The following is a 10,763-nucleotide window of genomic DNA, read 5'->3' on the forward strand; positions in this document are numbered from 1 at the left end:
CTGTGCCCACGGGGCCTGCCCTCCGACCCCCTCCCCCGCGCCCCGCTGGCCTCGCCCCTCGGGGGCAGTCACCAAAGGAATCCACCGCTGCGGGAGCAACCCGCCTGCTCCCTCCAGGTGCGCGCTCCGCGCCCGGCCGGCTGCCAGGACCCCCGGCCCCGAGTCCTCAGCGCAGCGTATCAGGCGCTGAGTGCGAGGAGCCCCGCACCCCCGGGTGCCGCCTCGCTGCGTCTCGGGCACTGGGAGAGGAATAGCGACGCCTCTCGGGCTTACTCGCCCCACACACTTGTGCTTAGGGGCTGTGTCAAGCAGGGTGGGCTCCAGAGCCCCCTGGGGTCGGTCTCCTCCAGGTGACCCCCCACCCCACCCCTAGCAGTTCGCTGGAATCAGGCAGAACCCCCGCCCCCCCCAAACGAAATCTTCCTTCTGCTGGGAAAGTGCCCCCCCCCCCAACCTTAGCGCTTTCTGGATTGTGCCCGGGGTCTTATTCCCTGCCCCCAGGTTGCAGTCTTTGCCTGGTACTGTGTAACACTGTTCACTCCAGAGTTCTGATCCCAGGGATTGCTACACCCCATCCCCACCCCTAGCTGTGCTGGGAACTCAGATGCCAAGCACAACACATTACTGCCCTAAAAGAACTGGCAGGGGTTCACCGGGACACCTGCTATGCAGGGCTGGCTTTAGGAAGTGCGGGGCCCAATTCAACATTTTCCACGGCCGCAGCAGGGATGACTAAATATATATATATATATAAAAGCATTTCATTTCTTAGCAACCAGTTCCCTATAAAAAGTTCTGATTTAAGGGATGTGCCACAGTATGTATTTTTGGTACCAATAGGGTTACCATACATCCGTATTTTCCCAGGAGGAATTTTTAAATTGTAAAAATTCCTCCCGGACGGTGATTTAAGAACCAAAAAGCCTGACATGTCTGGGAAAATACAGATGTATGTTAACCCTACCTAAAGTTCTTTTTTAAAAAGATGGGCCTGAACTAGAAATGAGCTCCGTTTCACATGTGTGGGTCCCCACCACTCCCTGGGGATGTGCTAGGGTGACCAGATGTCCCAATTTTATAGGGACAGTCCCGATTTTGGGGTCTTTTTCTTATGTAGGATCCTATTACCCCCACCCCCCTCCCAATTTTTCACACTTGCTGTCTGGTCACCCGGTGTGCACATGTGTGGGTCCCAGCTGCTCCCTGCCCCCCTTCCCCCCCCCCCCACTGAAGCAGGTGTGCAGGGTTACTGCCCTGGGAACTGCAGGGCACCACTGGACATGGGGCTGGCTGGAGGCAGGGCAGGGGCTGACTGGAGGTAGGATCTGGCTGCAGGCAGGGCAAGGGGTGTGGGGCTGGCTGGAGATAGGGGTGGGCTGGCTGGCTTCAGACAGGGCCGCAGAGGGGTGCGGCATGGGTCGGCAGGGCTGGAAACAGAGGGACTGGCTGGCTTCAGGCAGGGGGTTGCGGCAGGGGTTGGCTGGAGACAGGGCAGGAGGTGCAGGGCTGGCTACAGGCAGGGCAGGGGGTGCAGGGCTGGTGTGGGCAGGGCAGGTGCGGGCAGGGGGGTATCGGGCTGGCTGGCTTCGGGCAGGGCCACAGGGGGGTGCGGCAGGGGTTGGCTGGACACAGGGCCAGGGGTGCAGCAGGGGCTGGCTGTGGGCAGGGGGTGCGGGGCTGGCTGCGGGCAGCGGCAGGGCAGGGGGTGCAGGGCTGGCTGGAGATAGGGGCTGGCTGCGGGCAGGGCAGGGGGTGTGGGTACAGCCCACCCTGTACGGTAAGTGCCCCCTTCTCCTCCCTCCTCCTCCACCGGGGTAGCAGCAGCAGCCCGGGTTGAGGGCTATTTAAAGGGCCCGGGGCTCCCCTGCTTCCGCCGCCCCGGCCTTTTAAATAGCCACAGGAGCCCTAGGGAAGCGGTGGGACTCCAGAGGCTATTTAAAGGGCCAGGGCGGTAGAACCAACAGGAGCCCCAGACTTTTTAAATAGCCTCCAGAGCCCCGCAGCCCTACCCCAGGGCTCCAGCAGTGGGGTTCTGGTGGCAATTTAAAGGGCCTGGGTGTGGCTTAGTGCACATCCTTCTCCTCAGCATTTCCCATTGACTAGCTTAGGAAGGCCCCTGCCTAGCATGCTGTTATTTGTGGGTCACATTTTTAGGGATCTCTCTCCCCATTTGTCATTTAGGGAGCCTAGGTGCCTAACTTGGCTTTGCGGATTAGTGTTGTTCCTGTGAGTGGTGGATTTTTGTTTTGTTTTGTTTTAACCCACTAGGTGCCTAAAAGTTAAGTGTCGTGGCACTCAGAGTTGCAACACTTAAGTCTCTTTGTGGTTCCCTCCCTAATTCTCTTTGGGTTATTTCTGTTCTTTCTGGTTACACCCTCTTCCAATTTAATATCTGTGAATTTCACTGACATGCTCTTTATTTATTTCCATTTTTAGAAATGACATATAAGTCCCAATCTGACACCAACAATTTTATCCACTAATTTTATGCACTTCCAGCTGGTTTTACTACATTTTGCTCAAAAAACGTAGTAAAAGATAAAGTCCCTGATCCAAAGATCTTATCTTGGGGGGGGGGGGGTCATCCAGCAAAGCTTTAACATAATGCAACAGACTAGCTACAAATGGAACTTAGAGGCAAAATAGCACATCTATATGATATGGGGACATGTATGATATGGGGACCCCTCAGCAGGGCAGAAACTGCAAGAAGAAGACAGCTGGGGAGTCCCCCAAACTGAGGGACCGTATAGAGCATTGTTGCAACCAAGATCCTGTAGTGGCAACAAATCTTGTATAAAGAGGGTCAAATAAGGTGTCTAAGTCAAGGTTATGGTTTGTTCGTTATGATTATGCTATCTGGATCCATGTATCATTTTTGTATTTAAAGTTATAAGTATTGGCCCTATACTGTCTGTATTTCAAACTTGTGCTATGCTTCTGGGTGACACACCAGACAATTTGGTGTCAGCACTGCCTAACCTGCTTGATGGGCCCATTAAGGACCATCCGCTATACAATTGACCCATTGAGAGAAGGCAGATACACCTTGTGACTCAGCAAGGTATGCAGGGACATGCCTATGAACAAAACTCTGAGGTTTTTCTATGCCATGTGCTGGACAGTTTGTTTTTGGAACAAAGAAAGCAAGAGATAAAAGGCTGCTACATCTCCTCCATCTTGTCTTCAATCCTGCTTCTTGCCTCTGGAGGGACCTTGCTACAAACTGAAGCTCTGAATAAAGAACTGAATGACCCATCCCAGCTGTGGATGTTCTCCAGAGACTTGATTTGAACCTGCAGTTTATTCCATCACTACTACAAGCCTGAACCAAGAACTTTGCCGTTACTGTATGTAATTGATTCCATTTAACCAATTTTAGCTCTCATTTATATCTTTTTCCTTTTATGAATAAACCTTTAGATTCTAAAGGATTGGCAACAGCGTGATTTGTGGGTAAGATCTGATTTGTATATTGACCTGGGTCTAGGGCTTGGTCCTTTGGGATCAGGAGAACCTTTTCTCTTTTACTGGGGTATTGGTTTTCATAACCATTCATCCCCATAATGAGTGGCCCTGGTGGTAATACTGAGAAACTGGAGTGTCTAAGGGAATTACTTGTATGACTCCTGGTTAGCCAGTGGGGTAAAACCAAAGTCCTCTCTGTTTGGCTGGTTTGGTTTGCCTTGGTGTGCAAAGGAACCCCGGCCTTGGGCTGTAACTGCCCTGCTCTGAGCAATTTGTCCTAAATTGGCACTCTCAAAAGTGTCCTACCAAAGCCAGTATCATTACAGGCTACCAGGCCAGATATTGATTAATGCCAGTTTTGGTTGTTTTTGTGTCCTGGATATGTCCACTAAGAAATGAGATGAGAATACCAACTTGTATTATATTAGCCAATAAACAGACATCAGAGGGCAGGAAGTTTTGGTAATTCATGACCAGAGCTAGAGTTGATCTCAAGATGAGAAATTCTGATCAGTCCTTGGAACTTTGAAATACCTTAAGTGAAATCCTGGCCCTACTGAAGTCAATGGCAAAAATCCCTGGCCAGCAACTACACTCTCACAGATCTCTGGGGGAATACTAGCATTAAATTCCTTCTATAAGCACTGAATAGCAAGACTGGCATCTTTTATATAGAATTATTATTGTAAATAGTGAATGAATATTAATGCCATACTTCACAACCTGTTGTCTGAGTTCACCTTAAGGATGCAGTAGTTCAAAAAAGGGTTAGCTTGTTATGCAGACCCTGATTTTATAACATGGATTTCACAGGAGGATGACAATATTGGACTGACATGCCTCTAAAACTGCATGGAGCTTTGACTATGGCATTCACAGTTCAGACCTGAAAAGAGCATTGTCATGCATACTCCTCACTCTGTTTTGCACTTTATTAGTTGCACTTGGCCAAAAATTTGTGGGTTTTGGTTTTTTCCATTCCTCCCTCTCCACCCCCACGCTCCCCGCTGACATCTTAGTGACTAAAAATTAGACTAGTCAATTTCTTGTTTGTTTCCAGTAAGCTTTTCTTTTGGGTTGTCATGCACTAACAATGCTGTTGTGGCTGCCAAAAACAACACTTGTGGTCACTGATTTATCATTGTTTATAATACAGAACCTAATACAAACAGAAGGATTTTCTTTAAGTCTCACCCTGCTGGCTTTTCAAACACCTAAATCTAGGACTTAAACTTAGTTGATGTCCCTTTAAAAAATATATATATAAAAAAATGGCCCTTGGCTACACTGGTAGGGAAGAGAGTATGGGGAGCCTCTTTCCATCCCACCCAGCACACAAGCATCAGGGCAGATACTCCCTACAGTTCATGAGAGAGTACTAGGAGAGAAGGTTAGCGAAGCATGATGTCTCACACCATAAGTCTGATCCAAAGTCCCCTGAAGTCAATGGGAATGATCCCAAGGGTTATGATCTGTGGGTTTGGGAATATGTCCAGGTGTTGAACTATGCCTCTATCAGTAATCAATGCAAGCTATGGGCACATCCTGCTCCTGTTTCTTAGCTTGCAGTGGTTCTAAAGAAGAAGATGCACCAACCAACATCTTCCTTTCTTCATTGCTTTGCACAGGGCTGCATGTTACCCTATACTTTATTTACAGACGATAGAGTTGACCCCCTACCCTGGTTGACACATTAGAGGTTTGTCTGTTTCAGAACTGTGCAGATGCCATTGTGGAAGCAAATTGCAGTCTCACTGTTCCTTGGGAAATATTCTTGGAAAAATGTTCTCTTTTTTTAATGTTGTGGTGCTTGAAAAGATGCTGAAAATAGTAAAGCAATAACAATAAACAGTCTTTGTTATGGTTCTGTAAATTATATTTCCATTTCTTAATAGTCAAAAGACCAGAGAGACACTACCAAATGACTTACACTCATTTTCTTTTTTATATCCTTAAAGTGTTCTCTACTTGTAGGTAAATTAGCTCTTAATATGCAATTTTATTTTGTTCATTAATCATGACTGACTTAACATCATGGTTGACATAGTTAACTTCCTAATATCTACTCCTTTACCAACAAGCTTAATTAAAATACATTGTAAATGAAAATAAACCTCCAATGATATTGGTTTAACAAGGTTAAGCATTCACAAATATTTACTGGAACAACATACCTATACAAGTCAATATCCACAAGAAGGATGGTTTTGGTGGTTTTTTTGTTTTTGTTTTTTATTGTGTTAAATTAATTTAGTTCTTGCAGAAGATGCCAGCTGATTAATGGGACAAATTCAGTCATTGCTGAAATAAGTAGGCACAACTCCATTGTTCTCTGGTGCTGTAATTGTTTATTCCAACCATGAATTTGGCCCTTGAACTATGGCAGGCGTTCTCAAACGTCATTGCACCGTGACCCCAACAAAAATTACTTTAGGAGGGGGGACCGAAACCTGAGCCTGCCCAAACCCCACTGCCCCGAGAGGGGCGGGCCTGTGACGTTATTGACAAACTATAACCGTATAGATAATTGTTGCAACCACTGTTATATATTTGCTGCAAATATTATACAAAGGTTGTCATGTGAGGTGTATATAAAGAGGTTATGATTTGCTGGTTATGATTATGCTGTCTGTATGTGTGTATCATTTTTGTAGTTGAAGTTATGAATATTGGCTATGTACTTGTATCTCAATGTATTTTGATTCAAGTAGCCTCAGTGAAGCATTTGGTCAGCTTCTTGAGAAAGAACTATTCTCAGTAAGTGCCCAATCAAGAAACACTTAACTGACCATGAACTTTGGGAGACGCCAATCCACATCTGAGCTTTCCTGGGAACGTTCAAACTAACGTGTAAACAATGACATTGGCCTGCAAACTGAGTCAAGCATGGACATGTTACTTGCCCTTGTGACTTCAGACTATCTTGCTGCTGTGATTTTCCACAGTAAAAACAAAGGCGTGTCCTTCCACGGGAAGAGACTATAAAAGGCAGCTGAATCTCCTCCATCTTGTCTTCAATCCTGCTTCTTGCCTCTGGAGGGACTTGCTACAAACTGAAGCTCTGAATAAAGGACTGAATGACTCATCCCAGCTGTGGATGTTCTCCAGAGACTTGATTTGAACCTGCAGTTTATTCCATCACTGCTACAATCCTGAACCAAGAACTTAGCTGTTACTATATGTAATTGATTCCATTTAACCAATTTTAGCTCTCATTTATATCTTTTTCCTTTTATGAATAAATCTTTAGATTCTAAAGGATTGGCAACAGTGTCATTTTGGGTAAGATTTGTTTTGTATATGGAGGTTGGTCTGGGGTTGGGTCCTTTGGGATTGGGAGAACCTTTTCTCTTTTACTGGGGTATGGATTTTCATAACCATTCATTCCCATAATGAGTGGCACTGGTGATGATACTGGGAAACTGGAGTGTCTAAGGGAATTGCTTGTATGACTTCTGGATAGCCAGTGGGGTAAAACTAAAGTCCGCTCTGTCTGGCTGGTTTGGTGTGCCTTAAAGGTGAGAAACCCCAACCTTGGGCTGTAACTGCCCTGCTCTAAGCAATTTGTCCTGAATTGATACTCTCAGTTGTATCCCACCAGAGGCAGCATCATTACAGAGCCAAAGCCTGAGCCCCACCGCTCCAGGCAGGAGGGCTGTAAGAGGGCCAGACTCACCCCTGCGGCGCCTCCTGCTGGTCGTCCAGGGAATTAGCTCACCAGCCTCTGCAGGCCAGTGATCCACCTTGTCCTCTGCACTGGCCCCCTGTGTCCCTCCCAGGACCCTGGTGCCCTTTTATCTGGGGTGCTGCCCCCTGGTAGTACACCCCTCAGTACTAGGGTCTCCCCTCCCTGGGGAACCCCCACCCACTATCCCTACCTCACCTCAGAATGAGGCCACTGCCAGTCACCAACTAGCCCCTGCTTTCTGGGACAGACTACAGTATAGGCCACTCATCACAGGTAAGGTTGGGTTTGGACCTGCTGCCTTGGCCTACTCCTGGGCTGCCCTCTGCAACCCCCAGTACCCCTTGGCCTAATACTAGGCCACAGCCTGGGGCTTTCCAGGCTAGAGTTCCCCAGCTCCTCAGCCTGTCCCCAACCCTGCTCCACTCAGGTATACCATCTCTAGCTTACTGCAGCCAGGCCCTTCTCTTTCTGCACACAGAGAGAGATTGCTGAGCAGCTGGCTGCCCTGGCCTTTATAGGGCCAGCAGAGTCTATTTGGGGCGTGGCCCCAGCTGCAGCCACTTCCCCCAATCAGCTCAGCCTACAAGTTGCTTTCCCCAGCCCTAGCCCCAGCCCGGACTGTTTGAAACCCTTCAGGCAGGAGTGGGGTAACCACCCCGCTACAGGGCCAAAGTTCAAGACTCCAGCTACAAGCCGGGGGCCTGCAACCTCAGCTCCACTGCCCAGGGCTGAAATATCAGGTTTTGGCTTCGGCCCTGGACAGTGGGGCTCAGGCTTCAGCCCCAGGCCCCAGCAAGTCTAAGCCAGCCCTGGAAACCCCATTCAAAGCGGATTGCGACCCATTTTGGGGTCCTGACCCACACTTTGAAAACTGCTGGACTAAGGTCCTTGATCTTTGTATTGCTGCCCTTGCCACACTCACTCTGTGAACAAACTTCCCCACAGATCATCACTGATGTCTGACTACATCAATATAATATTTTATCTCTATCAGTTCTGGAAAAATCATCTAGTACTTCAATGGTAGTAAGGGATGTTCTACTGACTCACATTCTCAAACCCCTTTGGTAATCTGACTACAGTTGATTGACTTGCATGAGTTTAAAAGCGGACTCTAAACTTTGAGTCACATGTTTCCAAAGGTCTCCAATTTCCTGTGTGCAACTTTGCACCCACAATTATTGGCTCACATAAATTATAATGGGCATTATTTAGATGTTTAACTACCTGACTGAACCTGTAGACAAGTCAGACAGTCAGATGCTGCCATTTGCCACTATAGTTAATTACACCTGCAAAATTGTGGCTAAAACTTGGAGGCTATGTTTGAGCCCCTTTAAAAACTTGGCCTTCTGGGTTGCTGAGCAATAAATATGACCTTGCTTAGGGTTTTATTCATGGATTAGTATGAGGGAGTGTGCTAAGACAGATAATTCTCATTGATACTGATGGGTAATTCTCCTATCTACCAGTAAGACAGTAGACTCTTTGACAGAATGGCAGGGTTTTCTATTGATCCATCTTGCTAGCATGTGTTGGACCCATACATGGAATGCTGACTCATTTCTTGTTGACTTACTGTGGCAGGACAGTTTCTAACCTACCTTGGATATGAGGGCACAGTAGCAGGCCCTGGAGTCTGGAAAGGGGGGAAAAAATAGGCTGAGGACTTGTCTACACAGGAAAGTTGCACCAGTAAGGTCACCTGTGACTTTGCATTGGTTTACCTAAATCCATGCAACCCCGCTTATTTCAGTTTAAACCAGGCTTATTGCTGTTTAGCTCATGCTGATTACTAATCAGTTGAAACTAAGGGCTTGTTTTTACTAACTGACCCAAGTTAAGCAATTCCAGCTACGTGAGACGCTCTCCAGTTGACTTCCCTTACTCTTCTTGGAGAGGTGGAGTACCGACATCTTAGAGAGGTGGAGTACTGCTCTGCCATTGATTTTAGTGATTTTCTAGACCCGCTAGAGCAGGGATGGGCAAACTTTTTGGTCCGAGGACCACATCTGGGTATGGAAATTGTATGGCGGGCTATGAATGGTCACAAAATTGGGGGCTGAGGTGTGGGAGGGGATGAGAGCTCTGGCTGGGGATGTGGGCTCTGGGGTGGGGCCAGAAATGAGGAGTTCAGGGTGCAGGGGGAGCTCCAACTGGGGGTGCGAGCTCTGGGGTGGGGCTGGCAAGGAGGGGTTGGGGTGCAGGAGTTTGCTCTGGGATGGGATGGAGAGGTTTGGAGGATGGGAGGGGGATCAAGGCTGGGGCAGGGGGTTGGGGCACAGGAAGGGGACAGGGGTACAGGATCTGGGCAGCGCTTACCTCAAGCGGCTCCCAGAAGCAGCAGCAGCATGTTCCCCCTCCGACTCCTACGCGGAGGTATGGCCATTTGGCTTTGCACACTGCCCTGTCCATAGGCGCTGCTCCTGCAGCTCCCCACCATCAACCTCAGCCTGGACCAGTCTGCCCAAGAAATCCACTTCCTAGACACTGCAGTGCAAATAAATGATGGTCTCATAAACACCACCCTATACCGGAAACCCACTGATGGCTATACTTACCTAAATGCTTCCAGCTTTCATCCAGACCACATCACACAATCCATTGTCTACAGCCAAGCTCTAAGATACAACTGCATTTGCTCCAATCCCTCAGACAGAGACAAACATCTACAAGATCTCTATCAAGAGTTCTTAAAACTACAATACCCACCTGGTGAAGTGAAGAAAGAGATTGACAGAGCCAGAAGGGTACCCAGAAGTCACCTACTACAGGACAGGCCCAACAAAGAAAATAACAGAATGCCACTAGCTGTCACCTACGGCCCCAAACTAAAACCTCTCCAGTGCATCATCAAGGATCTACAACCTATCCTGAAGGACAATCCCTCACTCTCAAAGATCTTGGGAGACAAGCCAGTCCTCGCTTACAGACTGCCCCCCAACCTGAAGCAACTACTTACTAGCAACTACACACCACACAACAAAAACACTAACCCAGGAACCAAGCTGTGCAACAAACCCCGGTGCCAACTCTATCCACATATCTATTCAAGGGACACCAACATAGGACCTAACCACATCAGCCACACCATCAGGGGCTTGTTCACCTGCACATCTACCAATGTGATATATGACATCATGTGCCAGCAATGCTCCTCTGCCATGTACATTGGCCAAACTGAATAGTGTCTACGCAAAAGAATAAATGGACACAAACTGACATCAAGAATTATAACATTCAAAAACCAGTAGGAGAACACTTCTATCTCCCTGGACACTCAATAACAGACTTAAAAGTGGCAATTCTTCAACAAAAAACTTCAGAAACAGACTCCAACAAGAAACTGCAGAACTGGAATTAATTTGCAAACTGGACACTATCAAATTAGGCCTGAATAAAGACTGGGAGTGGATGGGTCACTACAATAACTCATTTTCACCTGCTGATACTCACACCTTCTTGTCAACTGTTTGAAATGCGCCACCTTGATTACATTGAACTCATTGGCACTACAAAAGTGATTTTTCCTCCCTTCTTGTCAACTATTGAGAATAGCCCACTTCCACCTTAATTGAATTGGCTCATTAGCACTGACCCCCCACTT

This window comes from Malaclemys terrapin, chromosome 1 (genome assembly GCF_027887155.1).
Source record: "Malaclemys terrapin pileata isolate rMalTer1 chromosome 1, rMalTer1.hap1, whole genome shotgun sequence".
Lineage (NCBI taxonomy): Eukaryota > Metazoa > Chordata > Testudines > Emydidae > Malaclemys > Malaclemys terrapin.